Genomic DNA, 18544 nt, shown 5'->3' on the forward strand with positions numbered 1-18544 from the left:
CACCAGGCTCCGCCGTCCCTGGGGTTCTCCAGGCAAGAGCACTGGAGCGGGGTGCCATTCCTTCTCCATCCCAGGAAGCTAGGCTTTAGCTGCGTGTTGTGCTCTGTTTATAACTTGCCCATATTCTCCAGGTGTACCTTTTCAAAGGACTCAGATAAAATGCTCCTGCAATTACTCCTCGGCAGACTAAACTTCCAATTTTGTTTTCCCAGCACGTTAAAACAGACAAAATATCTGTTAAGCTTTGTGCTTAGCTTAGCTTCTGCTTCTGCTTAACTTCAGTCGTCTTGATTTCTTTGTCTCTCATTCCACAACAGTTGGAAATTGTCTCACAGTTAATGACAACATAGAAAATCAGACACACTTCTCAATGTCTTATGTACCTTGAGGATCTTGGTCCCTCTAATTCTGACTGGGTTAGTTAGACTTGTACTTCATATTATCATATCTCCTTAGCCCTACATGGCTGCCAAAAGTTCTGAGATTTTGCTTTCTGCTTAGTCTTTATGCCCTCGGCCATTTGGCAATAATCTCAAGGCGAAAATTTGTGGAAAACAGGTCTCATCTCCTGTACTCCTTTTATTAGGATGTCGCCCTAACGATTGCTGACTGTCCTGGGTGCTCTCCAATGCCTCCAATCAGTAAGGTTTTTCAGTTTGTTTGTTTGATTTTCTGTTTTTAAATGTAGACTTTACAGTTGTTCTTAGTGGAAAATCAATTTGATATAAGCTAGTGACATAATTATATAGACAATTTTAATTTCAGAAAAGCATTGTTAAGAAATTGTGAAGTAGATTTTTCTATTATCAAATACAAAACCAATGATTTAGTAATATTATTTAAAGGGAATTTTGAGTGACAAAATGATTAAAGAAACATTATTTGAAGTAAATACATTAAAATATCAATAAATATATATAATGATTCTTTGAAGGTTATATATTATTGGGGATATCCTGTTCATTATAAAATTACATCTCATTATTTAAAGTACATTTACCACCTTGAGTTTGTTTTATGTGAGGCAAAAGACAAAATAAGCACGGCTATAATATTGTCTAGTCAAGGCTAAGGTTTTTCCTGTGGTCATGTATGGATGTGAGAGTTGGACAGTGAAGAAGGCTGAGTGCCGAAGAATTGATGCTTTTGAACTGTGGTGTTGGAGAAGACTCTTGAGAGTCCCTTGGACTGCAAGGAGATCCAACCAGTCCATTCTGAAGGAGATCAGCCCTGGGATTTCTTTGGAAGGACTGATGCTAAAGCTGAAACTCCTGTACTTTGGCCACCTGATGCAAAGAGTTGACTCATTGGAAAAGACTCTGATGCTGGGAGGGATTGAGGGGCAGGAGGAGAAGGGGACGACAGAGGATGAGATGGCTGGATGGCATCACTGACTCGATGGACCTGAGTCTGAGTGAACTCCAGGAGTTGGTGCTGGACAGGGAGGCCTGGTGTGCTGCGATTCATGGGGTCGCAAAGAGTCGGACACGACTGAGCGGCTGATCTGATCTGATAATATTGTACTCATTATTACCCTCTTCTGGCTGTGTGCTTTCCTGACTTCATGTCTGAAACGATATGCACACTCGGAAGCTCTGTGAGACTGGCCGCTGTGTACTTTGCTGTCTTTGTGTTGACCGGAGCCCAGGCTGGAGTCACCCTTGTGCTGTGCCTTCTGTTCATCGATGTTAATGATTATGAGTATCATCCTCAGATAAAGTCCACAAAGAGCCGCCCTCATATAGTCCACATAACTGCAGATAGAAGGTTCAAGAATATTCATAATATTTTTAATGTTTATGTTAAATCTTAAAAGGACAACTTTATCACTTTCATGAGAAAGAGGTTAGCATGCTCTTTAGGTAGATTCTGCATTATGGCTTATGCATCAAAAGCCATGTGTGATAATAAAATCACATTTAAGCATTTTCTAGAAGGTGTCTAATATTATAGCAGTTCTTAATATAGGTTTAACTCACAGACATTTAATAAGTATCCCAATCCATGTTTGTGAGATGTTATGCTTACCTGTGAATTAGGCACTTTTTCCTTCAAGAAGGGATGTTGTCTTATGTCACAGCAATAAAGATGAGGAAGAAACTCTGGGACTGCAGGAAAACATCAGAAGATAAGAACTAAGTAGGAAGTACAAAAATAAAACCATCTTGCTTTTCATAATTAGGAAAATCGTTATCCTAATCCCTGAGTCGGAGAAGGCAGTGGCACCCCACTCCAGTACTCTTGTGCCGGGGTCCAGCCCCAGCTGATCCAGGGAGTTCGAAGCGGGGACGGCGTCGGCGAGGATCAGGATACAATAGCTTCAGTTAGATATTAATTAGAGATGTAAAGAGTAATAGAATGAGGATAGCTCAGTAGGAAAATTCAGTGGAGAAAAGAGGCTGAGTAGCTTGGTTTACGCGGGAGACCGATAAAACTTGAAGACAAGAAGTTTGCACCACTTACGTAGGCCACAGGCGTCCTTCCGTTCTCCCGAAGGAGAGGAGACACTGAGGCCTCCCCGGTCGGATCTCAGAAGCGCAGGCATAATTAGTAAGCATAGCGGGTTCTGCGCTCCAGATGGAGACTCAGCCAGAGTGAGAGAGAGAGCGACATGGGGAGACCAGTATTTCGAGAAACTGATCCCAATTCTTTATTTTCCACGGTCTACTTTTATACACTGAGATGTTATGCAAAAGTCACGTGGGGTCAGCAGTCCTGACTTTTATCAAAGTCAGGTGCTTCATACAAATGTATACAGAGGTCTTAGGTGTTACATCATCTTCTGGCCAGGGGGCCTGCTGACAATTTATGACCCTCTTGTTGTGACAGCGGTCAGTCAACCAGGACACTTATTTCTCCAGGGGTGATTATTCTTAAAACAGACGCCACCCAAATAAAGTTACATTCCTACAGGGTGAGGGTGTAGTGGGTTTTAGTTAAGGAAAGAATGTACTTAGCCTAAGGTCTAACGTGATTAATATCAAAGGTTAATACTTATTTCTTGTATATATTCATTAATGTGTGTAAGGGCAGGGGATGTGGAGACTTAGCAGCAAACATTGGCTCAACAAATGAAAAACCCTTCACCAGTACAATTTCTAATCAGCCCATTATACTTATACTAATAGTTTTCTAACTTTTCTAAGGAACCTGTTTTTAGAAGGTTTAAAGCATCTCATGCCTCTCACGGTTGGGAGGCTGTGAGCAATCACATGTGGCCGGACAAGCCTGTCAGGCAGGCCAGAGAACCTTCAGAGGAGTTTGTAGGTTAAAACACTCTTGTCATGCCCAGGAGTTTTTATTAACTGGAGCTCTAAGTTAACTCCTTCTCCGAAAGAGGTGGTGGGGGACAGCCCCCTGTAAAGTCAGAGGTGTAGGTGGGAGCACAAAGTAGTAAAGCAGGCAGGCTCTGGTTATGGGGGTAGATGCTCGAGGATTTCCAGGGGGACTCCTGAGGCTCGATCCCACCTTTGCGTATGTCGAGCCTCCTTCCTCATGACCTTTGCCACAGGCGGAGTACCTCACTCTGGTCCCCAACACTCTTGCATGGAAAATCCCATGGACGGAGGAGGCTGGTGGGCTGCAGTCCATGGGGTCGCTAAGAGTCGGACACAACTGAGCAACTTCACTTTCACTTTTCACTCTCATGCATCAGAGAAGGAAATGGCAACCCACTCCAGTGTTCTTGCCTGGAGAATCCTAGGGACAGGGGAGCCTGGTGGGCTGCCATCTATGGGGTCGCACAGAGTCGGACATGACTGAATAGACTTAGCAGCAGCAGCAGCAGCAGCCCCTGAGTAATCTTCCACTCTCTTCTCTCAGATGTGCCAATCTTGCTGCGATGGCATCCGCCTCCAGAGCACCCGGACAGCCACCAACCCGCTCCCTGCGTGCTAATGGAACCTGTACTGACCGCCAGGCCACACTGCAGAAGGCGGTGCACGAAGATCATCACAGCAGGTCACAGGACCGGAAGCCTTTCTTTAGACTAGGTCATGGGGAGGACGTGACCGCCGTTAAAGCATGAGCTGGACCCAGGCGGTCAGTTTCCTTACCCCATGCCCTGTACTTGAAATGGACTTTCAGCCCACTGTCCTTATACCTAGAGCCACTTCAGGGTCAAGGCCTTGAGAAAGTAATGTGCTCTTGAGACCAGCTGCTCTGGACAGTGACTAAATGCTGTTAAGGCCTCAGAGCATTCTGTTTGTTGGGTACAGAGGTCTATTCACTTTTGCAGCTGCCTAAGACAGGCCTCAAATGTAAGTTTCCTTGCTTATTATAACTGCCACCCACCAAAAAAAATTAAACTACGTACATATCATATTAGTGCCTTTTTTAATCATAGGCACCCACAAATAAACTAGAAGGAAAGTGACATTGCTCAGACGTCTTCCCTTTGTGCATGCTTCAGAAAGACTGAATTCCTCATTGTAGTCAACCATTTTACATGTGTGCAATATACAGTAGTGTTTAATTTGACATTTTTCATTTAGCTTTTCTAAGCCTTATTTTCTGATTCAAATGTTCTGTGATTGCTTTGAGAATCATTTATTGTAAGGAATACAATAAACCTACCACAATACCTGCACATGGTAAGTATATTGGCTATTATTTTATCATAATCACTTTACACTTAATTTTATTGATAGGAATAAAAAATACTTATTTTGTTAGGAAAAGGAGCTCATATATTTACAGCAGGGCTTGAGCATCTAAATTGCTCTAGTTCAGTTCAGTGGCTCAGTCGTGTCCGACTCTGCGACCCCATGAACCGCAGAACGCCAGGCCTCCCTGTCCATCACCAACTCCTGGAGTTCACTCAAACTCATGTCCATTGAGTCGGTGATGCCATCCAACCATCTCATTCTCTGTCGTCCCCTTCTCCTCCCACCTTCAATCTTCCCCAGCATCAGGGTCTTTTCAAGTGAGTCAGTTTGCAAAGCTCTGAAACTCAGCACGTTCAGTCAGTCCTATAAATCTATAGTCCTATAAATCTCCAGCATTTATATCAAATATTCAGCATCCTTCTGTTTACTTCTTCAAGGAAACATTTTGTAAGAACATATTAATACTTATGAATGCTTATGGCAGCTTTATTTTTATGTCATATGAACGGTAGAATTGTGCTTCAGTATTACACAACTACCTACCTTTTTCTCCATTTTCTGTTACCACAGATGCCCTTCCAGTTCAATACATATTTTCATCGCTATTGTTGAGCACACCACCAACTACTCAACTGCCAAGCTAGAAAGGTAAAAGACATTCTTCATTTGTCTCTTTGTCCCACTCCTACATTTGACGGGCTCATCGGACTTTAACTTCTAAATATTTACCAGATCAGATCTTCTGTGTCCTTATTGTAACCACGTGGTTTCACGCCCTCAAAATTTATTTTCATAACCATTGCATTATCTCCATATTGTACCCTTCCGTTCATACCAAGTAAAAACACGCAACCAAGTTCTCAGTAAACTACATCTCTGACTCTATTGCCTGTTTCCCTAGGGTTTTTAAATCCTCTCCTGAGAAGATAAAGTTCAGGACTTACATAATGCAATTCCTATTTGTTTCTCCAGCTTATCAACCATACTTTCTATGTTAAACTTTATACTCAAGCAAACTATGCTGTTTTTAAATTTTCCAACATACACCTTGCCCTTGTATCTCTTCAGGCTGTTCCCTTTCCATTGAATTCTCATTCTTTAAATTGGTCATTGGTGAACTCAACTGTAGCACCATTCAGTTGAAGCAATACCACCAGTCTCCACACCTGCCCCCCCAGTAGTGCCTAGGTGACATTAGTGTGAGTCCTGTGACATCCTCTGTATAATTTTCTCTTTTTTCATGTAAATTAAATCACAATTTCTATTAAATCACAATTTTGTATTCATAATCAAGAGCATTTGGAAGTCAAAATTTTTTCTTATTCTCATTATATTCACTGTATATTTTTTAGTACATGATAGTAGGCAGTAAGAATTTTAAATAAAAATTTCATGTTAAAACTGAATTTTATAATATTCGTATTTCTTTTTTTCATTATATTCATTGTATATTTCTAGTACATATATGTGAAAAGTGCAAGTGTTACTCGCTAAGTCGCGTTTGCCTCTTTGCTATCCCACAGACTGTAGCCCACCAGGCTCCTCTGTTTCTGGGATTCTCCAGGCCAGAATACTGGAGTGGGTTGCCATTCCCTTCTCCAGGGTATCTTCCCAGCCCAGAGATCAAACCCAGGTCTCCTGCATTGCAGGTGGATTCTTTACCATCTGAACCACCAGGGAAACCCAGAGATGGTAAATATTTTAATAAAAATTTTAAGTTAAAAGTGAATTTCAGAGGTCAAATGAACATAGGCTGGTTACTTTTGAGGACTTAGGAATTGATAAAAAGGGCAAAAGAGATGAAAAATGTCAATGTTTCTAGTTTTTGATAAGTAGGGTATGATATTGCCACTATCTGAGTTGAGAAATATATAAGGACAATCAAACCTTGATAATAGTATAAAAATCAGCTTAATGAGAGATATCTTCCCCAAACTCAAATGGAGATGTATAATAAGAAGGGGATATAAAAATTGAAACATCAAAGAAAATAAAGAAAAAGATGATCTACAGATAGAGATGTAAGACTTTTCACTTTAAAGCTGAGATTAGACGCCTCCTAGGAGAATTTTGTGGGTTGAGAAGGCCTTTCACAATGCGATCATATTTGATCTTCCATATACAAACACCACTGCTTAAGGGATGTATAAGCAATGAAGAAATTTAAATAAGAACTCAATATAAGCAACTCAGAAGTGGGAGTTAGTGACTCAGCAAAGGTCACAAGGCAATAGCCTGAAGTAGTCAGGTTACAAAAAGAATAAAGTGAGTTCATGAAAAAAATTCTGGAAATATAGTGTCAACATATTTTGTTCTTAGTTCAGCATGAGATACTGTGTCTGTGTCAGGAAGACACAAGGGATTGGGTTACTGAAAACAGAACATCATACGTCAAAGAGACAGCGACTCCTTAGCGCTGTCTGATGATTTCCACACAGAGGCATTCATCTTTCTTGCTCATCATTCCCACTTTTCAAGAAAAGCTGGGAATACAGATTTCATTTCCTATTTTAAAATAATGAATAGTGCACAAAACAAAGGATATTTCCAGGTTCAGTTCAGTCTTATGTTCATCATTTTTGAGCCTCTGTAATATCTGGATAAAATCTGCATTAAAAAGAATATAGAAATAACTGGTTTAAATAAATGAAGTCCCAAATGTAGGCAATGATTTTCTTAATATATGTGCAAAACACTGAAATTTATGTAATAGCAAATAGCTGAAAGATAGTCACATTGAGTTTTAAAAATATGTTATCTTAACCTATTTATATTACTTAGTAAATATATGAGAACATCATCTACTCATCACACTTTGATGCGAATAAAATGAGAAAAAAGAAAATGCTTGGGAAGTCATAAAATACTTAAACATTTGAAGCATTGTAATTAAACTATTATTAATAATGATTATTTTCCATTAACTTCAGTGTAGTTCTTTTAATTAATGCCTATATATGTATAAATATATAGTATATACATGATTTATAGAATACATAGTAAAAATTCACTGCCTGCCAATATTAAAGATTCTCATTCCACCTCACTACCTAATGAAGATAGACAATATTTGGGAGGGAATTACTTTGTCCCAAACTTACTACACACTTATTTTAAAAGGATGCTTATATATTTCATCTTTATCATTAATTATTAATGAGGAAGACACTGCATGTACTAATCATTTGAAAGGATGTACACCCCCTCAAAACAGGTGTAAACAATTTCATAACCATGACTGGTAACTCTTATTAAATTCTCTTCAAGAGATAGTGATTTATATTAATACACTTAATTCTTAATAAATCAAATATTCCATTAAGCAGAGAAATGAATATGATCACATTTGATCATTTCTAGTAAAATGATGAAACATTCTTCGAGCTATAGTTAGCCACCTACCAACCAAAATCCTCAGACCATAAAAGAATGATTTCCGTGTGACCTCAGTGTCACCTTAGTAAGCCAAAACTAGATGAGAAATATTCTCAAGCTTCCAAAGAATTAAAAAGAAAAAAAAAAAAAAACTTCAAAGAGAAAATGTAATCATCTGAAAAAGTGTGATAAAGTATGCTCATTGGAATTGAAATGGTCCTTGGTTAAAAAGTTTAAGAAAGTACATTAAAATGCCAAGCACAACGGGTAACTTTAGTAGTAAAGAATGTTTCATTCTCACTCACACTGTAAAAGGGAAAGAGTTCAGTCCAATTAAATATTCATGAAACAAAAGATCAAGGCTTTAAGTCTTAGATCAAGTTCAACACTGGGCATGAACTAATGATTCAATAGCTTATATGAATATTAAACATTTATTAGAGGAATTACTCAACCATTCTTTGAAATGGGTTCTATTTTACTTTGACAGTTAATTCTGCCAATTCTGGGTAAGACACTGATTGGCACTTAGCATAATTATATCCAAGACCATGTAGGTAGGATAAGTCAATTGATGTATAAGTTTCAGTACTGATAGATGCACTGAGTAAGTGGCTTTATTATATTATGGTTATAGTTCTTCTTTCCATGAATCTTTTACTTTCTGATACATATGAAAATTAAATGTGAGTTGATAAGCAAAGATACATATGCAAATTTAGTAACTAGATTTTGCCCCTGAAATTTGCTGCAAACTTAAACAAGTATTTCTTTTTTTTATAGTATTTTTATTTTTAATTGGATGATAATTGCTTTATAATGTTGTGTTGGTTTCTGCTGTACAACACAAATGAGCCATAAGTGTATATATATATATATACACACACACACATATATAATATATATATAATATACATCCCCTCCCTCCTGACTCTAAAGAAGTATTTCTGTGTGCTGTTTTTAGCCTTACTTGTTAGTGAGGAAGACACTGTATGTATTAATCACTTGGAATGAAAACTCCCTCCTGAAACCTCCCTAGAAGTAGGTGTAAGCAATTTCATTTCAAAAGATTGATGGAATAGAAATACACCCAAGGAAGCGTTGACCAATTTGACATACCCCTTTTAAAGAAAAAAAAAAAAAAAAAAACCAGTGAGGTTAATCCAGCCACAGGCAGAATGCCTCCTCTGAGTGTAGAAACCAGTGAAACGCGCGGGAGGTCTGAGGAGCAGCTGAGAGGTCCAGCGAAAATAATCATCTGCTCTTCACGCCGAGAGGCAACAAGCGCTGCAGGTAAGATAAAGTTCCGGGCTTGAAATCCATCCTCTGCACAGCCGGCCTGCGGCCATACTTCCCCAGAGAAGGCGCCTTTTCCATCACTACAATCAGTTCAACCAAAGCGTTTTATCCATTTATTTATTTTCAAGTTGTCAGCGACGTTTTAGAAAGCAAAAGCAGACAAAGCTTCTTCTATAAAGCCTAAGGGATCTGTTATTCCTTTTCAGCAAAATAACCTGCAGACATTTTTGCAAAACTACTAATAAAAAAATCTGTGAGCATCCCTAGGTTGGCTGAACCGAAACAAAGCATGGTCCCATTCCGTGCTAGTGTTGGTGCGGGATGGTGAGATACGAGATCTGGAAGGGGCGGGGGCGAACCAACAGAAAGGCCAGACAGAGTTGACCTGTTACTGCATGAACTCATTCTCATTTGTCCAGACTTGTGTTTATCTTAATATTGGGAACTTTTACACAATAACACAATGGTATTAGAAATTAGATCTTGCACTGTCACCAGAACACCCAAAGAAGGTCACTGGGATAAGAATTCGTATCTCCTCCTCAAAAGTACTGTGTCCTATTTTACTTTAACATCTGCTTTAGTCTGTCTGACACCGTGAGGACCTAGAATGCGTGGGTGTTGATTGCTTTTTCTATGTACGTAGTACATTTCACAGTCACCCTCACAATGGAAATTCGATCAATATTTGTTGAATGTCTTAATGAATAAAATTCTTTGAGGTCAAAGGGTCTTAACTTTGAGTCAATAGAGAAAGTTTCACAGATCCATGAACCCCTAAAATTGTATACAAAGTGCTTATGTCAATGTGCAAAAGTCTATTTTATTTCTGTAGAGAAAATCCATATATTTCATCATATTTCTGAAGGGCATCAGGATTTCCTCTCACAAATTATTAAGCTTCTTGTCTTTAAATGCTATTAGAAGACAATCTATCAAGGCAGTGTGGTATAATATAAAGTTTTAAGTTTTTCCAAAGCTCTTTAAAATGCCTCATACTTTATAGTGATTTGTAAGAAACATTTCTCTTTTTTAATCTTATATAGGTGATACATTTTAATATGTGTACAAAAGTGTAAAGTAGGTACCTGAAATTTAACTTACATAGTTAAACCCATTTGCACAGATTTAGCTAAAAGAATGTTCATTGCAGAGTTGTTTCTAAAATGGAAAAAAAAAAAGAACTTAAACATCTAACCATAGAATTGTAGTTAAATTAACTACAACACATCCATTCATGGATCACTCTGCAGCTATTAGGAATTATTTTATTAAGAATTAATGGTAATCTAGTAAAATGTTCATAATAAATAGTTAAGAGGGAAAAAGCAGACTCAGTTGTCAGGTAATGAGAGCTACAGTTACTTGACTGTTAACAAGTTAAAAAAGAAGACAGGGCTGTTGGTTAGGATTATTTGTTTTCAACACTGTAATGAAGTTTCATTCAGTGCAGTCATAAAAAATTAAACAGTGATAAAAGGGTAAAAGTTGAAAAGAATCATAAAGAAGAGTGTTATTCTGCATGCATGACTTGATCATTTATGTAACAAACATGGGATAATGTGTAGGCAATAATTATAATAAAAGGCTTCAAGAGATTTGCCACATAACAAGATCAATAACTTAAAACAATTGGAGTTTCAATTAATTAGAGGGGAAAAGATACAGAACATAGATGTTTAAATTCTAAGAACCTTTGAATATATCTAGCCTTGAATGTATATTTTATAAAAATGTAAAATTGCATTAAAGGACAAAGATATTAAATAAGAAATTTTATAAAATAAGTAGTAATAAATAAGTAGGAAGAGAGAATGTTCATTTAGTTCAAATAATGACACTTAACAAGGCACAGGAATCACAAACTAAAAGAAAATAATAATAAAAATGATTATATTGAAATTATTATTCATTTAACAAATGACTTCATAAAATAAAGTCTGCTCAGAAGAAATAGGATTTTCAGTGTATATAACTGGTAAAGATATAGTATCTAGAATATGTTTTAAATGTTTACAAATCAATAATGTTTTTTTTAATTGAGCTCAATATATTGTAGTATTGGGAACATGCACAGAAGTCAGAGTAGAAATACTACCATCATCAGCATCACCATTACTATAACCATAGTTCATGAAACTTTAACCTGGAGTTTATGAAAGTTTAACCTGGAGTTTATGAAAACAGTCTTTTCTTCTCGTTCCTTCATTTTCTAGATCAAACTGTAATACTTGGAAACGTCTCACTTCAAATCACAAAGATCGCCAAAACTGAAGATAATTCCTTCTTTTCAGTCTTGTAGTTAACTCTCCTACTGTTTCATCTAACTACCTGTCAAGTACCTCCATTAAGCCATCCTATTTTACTTCCAATTCTATGGACCCTTCATTTCTTAGATGTGCCTTTTCCCCCCAAATCTGTTCGGTCCTTTGTAGTAGTTTCTCGCACTTCAAAGATCTTTTTAACCTTTTTTTCTTTTAAGCACATTATGTATTGTAATTTACTAATATATGACTGATGACTCGAATATTTGAAGTCTTCTTTGCAGGTCATTTTTTTATTTCTAGTGCTTTGTTTTTATCTTAATTCTTGCTCATGGTCAGCGATTCTTTTTCCTTGGCCAGCTATTACTGCGAACTCTTTGTTGTCCAAGATGAGTGGCCTCCTTCTAGACAGCACTGACATTGATTTTTGCAAAGCAACTTGGTTCACTCCCACTTTGAATGACATTCGCATCCTAAGGTATCTTGGGCAGGCTGGGTGATGCGATTTGTCCTGTAAGTCATCACTGGCAAACTTGTGGTTACAGTGTCTCATAAGATTTTGTCCCTAATTCTCTGTTCCATGAAAAGGCAGTTTTCCTTGTAGCACTTGGAAGTGTTGGCAGGATGGGTGGTTTCCTCCTGTTTCACACTATTACTACTAAGAGTAATAGTTCTTCCAACTCTACACGTGTGTGCTGTCACTTCCGTCATGTCCAACTCTTTGCAACCCCATGGTCTGTAGCCTGCCAGTCTCCTCTGCCCATGGGATTCTCCAGACAAGAGTACTTGGGTGAGTTGGCTGGGGGAATCTTCCCAACCCTGGGATGGGATTGAATCTGGGTCGCTTATATCTCTTGCTTTGGCAGGCAGGTTCTTTACCATGGGAGCCACCTGGGAAGTCCTGTTCAGTTCAGTTCAGTCACTCAGTCATGTCCAACTCTTTGTGACCCCATGGACTGCAGATGCCAGGCTTCCCTGTCCATCACCAACTCCCAGAGCTTGCTCAAACTCATGTTCATTGAGTCAGTAATGCCATCCAATCATCTCATCCTCAGTAGTCCCCTTCTCCTCCTGCCTTCAGTCTTTCCCAGCATCAGAGCTTTTCCAATGAGTCAGGTTTTCACGTTAGATGGCCAAAGTACTGGAGCTACAGCTTTAGCATCATTCCTTCCAAAGAACACCCAGGACTGATCTCCTTTAGAATGGACTGGTTGGATCTCCTTGCAACCAGTTGCATCAAGAGTCTTCTCCAACACCACAGCTCAAAAGCATCAGTTCTTCAGCACTCTGCTTTCTTTATGATCCAACTCTCACATCCATACATGACCACTGGAAAAACCATAGCTTTTACTAGATGGACCTTTGTTGGCAAAGTAATGTCTCTGCTTTTTAATATGCTGTCTAGGTTGCTCATAGCTTTTCCTCCAAGGAGCAAGCATCTTTTAATTTCATGGCTACAGTCACCATCTGCAGTGATTTTGGAGCCCCAAGAAATAAAGTCTCTCACTGTTTCCATTCTTTCTCCATTTGTTTGCCATAGAGTGATGGGATCAGATGGCATGATCTTGGTTTTTTGAATGCCAAGTTTAAGCCAGCTTTTTCACTTTCCTCTTTGACTTTGATCAAGAGGCTCTTTAGTTCCTCTTCACTTTCTGCCATAACGGTGGTGTCATTTGCGTATCTGAGGGTCTTGGTGGAGAATTCTGAAAAAATGCGGTCCACTGGAGAAGGGAATGGCAAACCACTTCAGTATTCTTGCCTTGGGATCCCCATGAACAGTATGAAAAGGCAAAAAGATAGGACCCTGAAAGATGAACTCCCCAGGTCTGTAGGTGCTCAATATGCTACTGGAGAAGAGTGGAGAAATAGCTCCAAAAAGAATGAAGAGATGGAGCCCAAGAGAAAGAAATGCCCAGTTGTGGATGTGATTGGTGATGGAAGTAAAGTCTGATGCTGTAAAGAGCAATATTGCATAGGAACCTGGAATGTCAGGTCCATGAATCAAGGCAAATTGGAAGTGGTCAAACAGGAGATGGCAAGAGTGAATGTCGACATTCTAGGAATCAGCAAACTAAAATGGACTGGAATGGGTGAATTTAACTCAGATGACCATTATATCTACTACTGTGGGCAGGAATCCCTTAGAAGAAATGGAGTAGCCATCATGGTCAACAAAAGAGTTTGAAGTGCAGTACTTGGATGCAATCTCAAAAACGACAGAATGATCTCTGTTTGTTTCCAAGGCAAACCATTCAATATCACAGTAATCCAAGTCTATGCCCCAACCAGTAACACTGAAGAAGCTGAAACTGACTGTTCTATGAAGACCTACAAGACCTTCTAGAACTAACACCCAAAAACTATGTTCTTTTCATCACAGGGGAGTTGGATGCAAAAGTATGAATTCAAGACATACCTAGAGTAACAGGAAGATTTGACCTTCAGGTACAAAAGGAAGCAGGTCAAAGGCTAACAGAGTTTTGCCAAGAGAACGCACTGGTCATAGCAAACACCATCTTCCAACAACACAAGAGAAGACTCTACACATGAACATCACCAGATGGCCAACACCAAAATCAGATAGATTATATTCTTTGTAGCCAAAGATGGAGAAGCTCGATACAGTCAGCAAAAACAAGACCAGGAGCTGACTGTGGCTCAGACCATGAACTCCTTATTGCCAAATTCAGACTTAAACTGAAGAAAATGGGGAAAACCACTAGACCATTCAGGTATGACCTAAATCAAATCCCTGATGATTACACAGTAGGAAGCCCTGAAAGATATATAGATATTTATGATTTTAAAGCTTTCAGCAGAAAGTTGCCAATTCCCTAAATAACACCAAAAACTATAGTTGCTGGGTCAGCTTGCCACAGTTCCATAGATGGGTAGGGAAGGAGACAACAAGCCCTGATAGATTCAGATAGTTATTATTTCTGCCACAGGCAGCATCATTAACTTCATGTTCACACTAGTTAGTCTTGCCTTTCTTCTAAGTCTCGTGAAGTATTACAGAGGCAGACCAATGTGAACACCACATATGTGAGTCTTTGTCATACCTAAAGGAACCTCACTCCAGCACTCTTGCCTGGAAAATCCCATGGACGGAGGAGCCTGGTGGGCCTCAGTCCATGGGGTCGCTAAGAGTCGGACACGACTGAGCGACTTCATTTTCACTAAAGGAACCTCAAATTCAGAGGCCCTTGATCTTTTAGATTTTCAAAACTGCCTAACCTTTCTCCACAGAGAATCATTATCTTTAAATTCTTGGTGAGGGAAAAAAAAAATCTGCCTGTGACTTAGAGCAGGAGCTGTCTCTAGCTTCCAAAGATATTTGCATTTCAAACATAATTGACAAAACCTGTCAGTTTCCTGGGATTCCCAGGTGGCCATAGTGATAAAGAACCCACCTTCCAATGCCGGATGCCTAAGAGACATGGGTTTGATCCCTGGGTTGGGAAGATCCCCTGTAGGAGGGCATGGCAACCCACTCCAGTGTTCTTGCCTGGAGAATCCCATTGACGGAGGAGCCTGGTGGGCTACAGTCCGTGGGGTCGCAGAGTCAGACACGATTGAAGCGACTTAGAATGCACACACGTGTGTCAGTTCGCCTAGTTCAGAAGGCAAGTGGATAAACCAGAATTGTCTCAGATAAGAAGATAAGTCCCAATTCTAGTCAGTCATATTAATGACACTAGAAAGCATCTTTCTTAAATCTAATGTTCGCTATATACAAAAGAAAACATGTAGTAATATATCCTAGGACAAAACACAATGAGAAGCACTACATGCCCCCTATCAGCCCTCAGTTCTGGGAAAAAAAAAAAGAAAAGAGCAACCTCTTTGGATTCAGTAAGAATCATTTCAGCCATTCGTAAAGTGAAAAATCATTTACTGTGTTCCTGCATCACGCTCAATTCTGGGGACAGAACAATAGGGAAAGGATGTATTATCCAATGATCAAATAAATGTATAAATGAGCACTTAATTACAAACACAGGAAGGAACATGGTCTTTGAACGCACTTTAAAACAATAAAGAGAACTTGACCTGGACTGGCAGGGTGGTGAGGTTATCAAGGTAGACCGCTCTGGGTAAGTGAGGCTTCTGTTGAGAGTTGCAAGCTAAGTAGAAAATAGATGGCTTCAAGTTCTTTACTTACTTCTCTGAAAATATACAACTTACCACAACATTTTAAATGCCAATTTCACACTAGGAATTATGACTTTTTTATTAACATATCCTCACTTTTTGGAGCTTAATATTTTGATAAGTAAGAACACTGTCCCATGACACCTGGGTCTTGGGCCCTCACGCTCTATAATCTTTCCAATTATTTCCCTGAATTATTCTCACCTATGGGGCAAGATCCACTTGCATATACTGTTCAGAACAATGGGATAACATCCAAACTTAAGATTTGGTGTTATGATCTATTTTGCAAGACTGAAGTTTATTTATTCTAATTAAATTAATAATTGTATAATAAAAAGAACCAAGTCATTGTGCTGATTTAATGAATAAAATAAAACTTATGTATGATTTACATTTTAAAAACAAAGTGAAGTAAAAATTCAATGCCAAAGATAAGTTTCATGCAGTATCTAAAAGAAAAATACAAATATCACAGAGTTTGGAAAACCTTTAGGCATGCTTTGAGAACAAGTCTTGTAGGTGTATATGTGTGTTTCAAAACAAACAGATGTTCTTTAACAGCTACAGTTTTCTTTTATTTTTATGTTTCTTTAAATTTTTTTCTTTAAAAACTTTGCTAACTCAAGCAAGTTAGGTTAAGCCAAAGAATAACCTCAAACACATAAAAATATATAGTTCAAATCATTTAAAGATTTTTGTACAGAGAAAAATACTAGAACGTTTTCATTATTATATGTACTCAAAAATAATTCACACAGTGATAATTAAGAACATTTGTGTATTTTTTAAATGTTTTAAACTTAATTATTAACTATTTTAACCCTTAACAAGTATACATGTCTGCTATCTGTATGATTTGAAAATACTGACTTAGGGTCTTTGTACAGGCAATCTGAGACAAAGCATAAGAGTCATTTGAACTGTTGAAAGGTATTCCTCTTTCTCTACCCAGTGAAAATCTGCGTGCATCATATAATTTTTAGTGTCCTAAGGGCTGTGACATGTCATGAATCAGTGGAGTTGCTTGATAGATCTTATGACTACCATCCTGCACCTGTTTCTCAAGGCCATATTTTCTTTGCATTCCAAAGTGGAACAGAGAATCAGGGAGCCAGGCTACACATTCATTCTCGTTAACCTAATGCCAAAACATGCAGGCAGTTAAATAATAGCTACGCAGAGGAATGAAGTATGAGAGGAAGAACCCATCTCTGTCTCATAATATAGTATCATATAGAAAGAATATCCCAATGCCTGCCTCACCTTATCACACTTCAGCCAGAGTTTGATTTACACTCACATTTGTACTTTGCTATGTTCTTATAAGGCTCAGCGTGGTTTTCAAAAACCCAAGCAATACACAATGCTGAATGAATTTAAAACAGTTTAAAATTTGAGGCAAAGAAATATATGGTGTTGATGTAGGATGGGAAAAAATTTATTATGATATTTCAAAGAGAAGACCCTGGAGTGTATACTAAATAATATCAACAACTTAAAATAGTTGCAACTCTAACCTTCACAGAGACGTTTCCTCTAATGTCTCTCAATTTAAGTTAATGACAACTCAACAGCCAATTCAACGTCAGACAACTGGGTGGAAAACCTAAGTGATCCAGATATCCACGACTCTTGGAGGTTCTTGACAGGCACTTATAATGTCTGGAAAATGGATGGATCAACAATACTTAAGCAGCTAATGTGGTTTTCAAGGTGATTTTGTAGCTTTTGAGCTGCTCTCAGGTCCAGATTTTACTCCCTGGTAAGTACCTGAAATACAACTTAATTTCCATGTAGATTTCTAGATTTAGGATCTGAGAGGACAGATATTTTATTGGGGAACCTGAGAAGTTTAACAGGCATACTCTACTTCCAGAGTACCGGCATAAATCATTTTAAGACAATCTATTTATTTATACAAAATTTACATATTTGACTTTATTATTCGAGGCAGGGTGTGTGTGTGGGCTCACTCTGTTGTGTCCGACTCTTTGCGAACTCTTGGGCTGTAGCCAAACAGCCTCCTCCATCCAAGGGATTTTCCAGGCAAGAATACTGGAGTGGGTTTCCATTTTCTCTTCCAGGGGATCTTCTCAACCCAGGGATCGAACCCAGGTCTCTGTGTCTCCTGCATTGCAGGTGAGACATCCGCTGAGCCATCAGGGAAGCCCATTCTAGGTAGTAGAGTATCTTACCTTTAACTTTGTGCTTTTATAAAAATAAGACATCCATGCCTATAATTTATATAGGTAAGTGGAATTAACGTATAAAGTAAGAATAAGCTATTAGGATTAACATTATCAGGATGGTATCATGCTTGGTTGAATTTCCAAATATAGAAACTATAAATCATGACTTCTAATGACTCAGTCTATATTTTATCATTAAACATATATTAAGAACATCAATAAAGAATGAAATCTATACTACACTGCATTAGGGACATATTCAGTCTCAGGGATTCTAGTTCTAGGAATATGTCCTTCATCTAGACACGCAAGTTGTAGTTATGACCGCAGAGTACTCAGTAACAAACCATTCTGAAACACAGCCTGGTATAGGCTGAGCTCTTCGAATTGAGGCTAGGCTTTCTCGTGCATCTGAGGGCCTTTTTGTCTGATCTTGGCCACGTTTAGCTAGAGAGATTTGTCTGTTTGTCTTGCTGGGCTTATTCTTCCCAGGCTGACAGCAGACCCTCACGAGAACAAGCAGAACTTGCAAGGCTTATAAGGGTCTGGGCTGAGAATCAGTGCACAGTTGCTTCTGCCCATTCTGTGGGCCGAAACAAGTTGCGTGGTTGAATCTAAAATCAAAAAGGAAATATGTTGACCCCATGAAGAC

The sequence above is a fragment of the Bos indicus genome, chromosome 14 (genome assembly GCF_029378745.1).
Source record: "Bos indicus isolate NIAB-ARS_2022 breed Sahiwal x Tharparkar chromosome 14, NIAB-ARS_B.indTharparkar_mat_pri_1.0, whole genome shotgun sequence".
Classification (NCBI taxonomy): Eukaryota; Metazoa; Chordata; class Mammalia; order Artiodactyla; family Bovidae; genus Bos; species Bos indicus.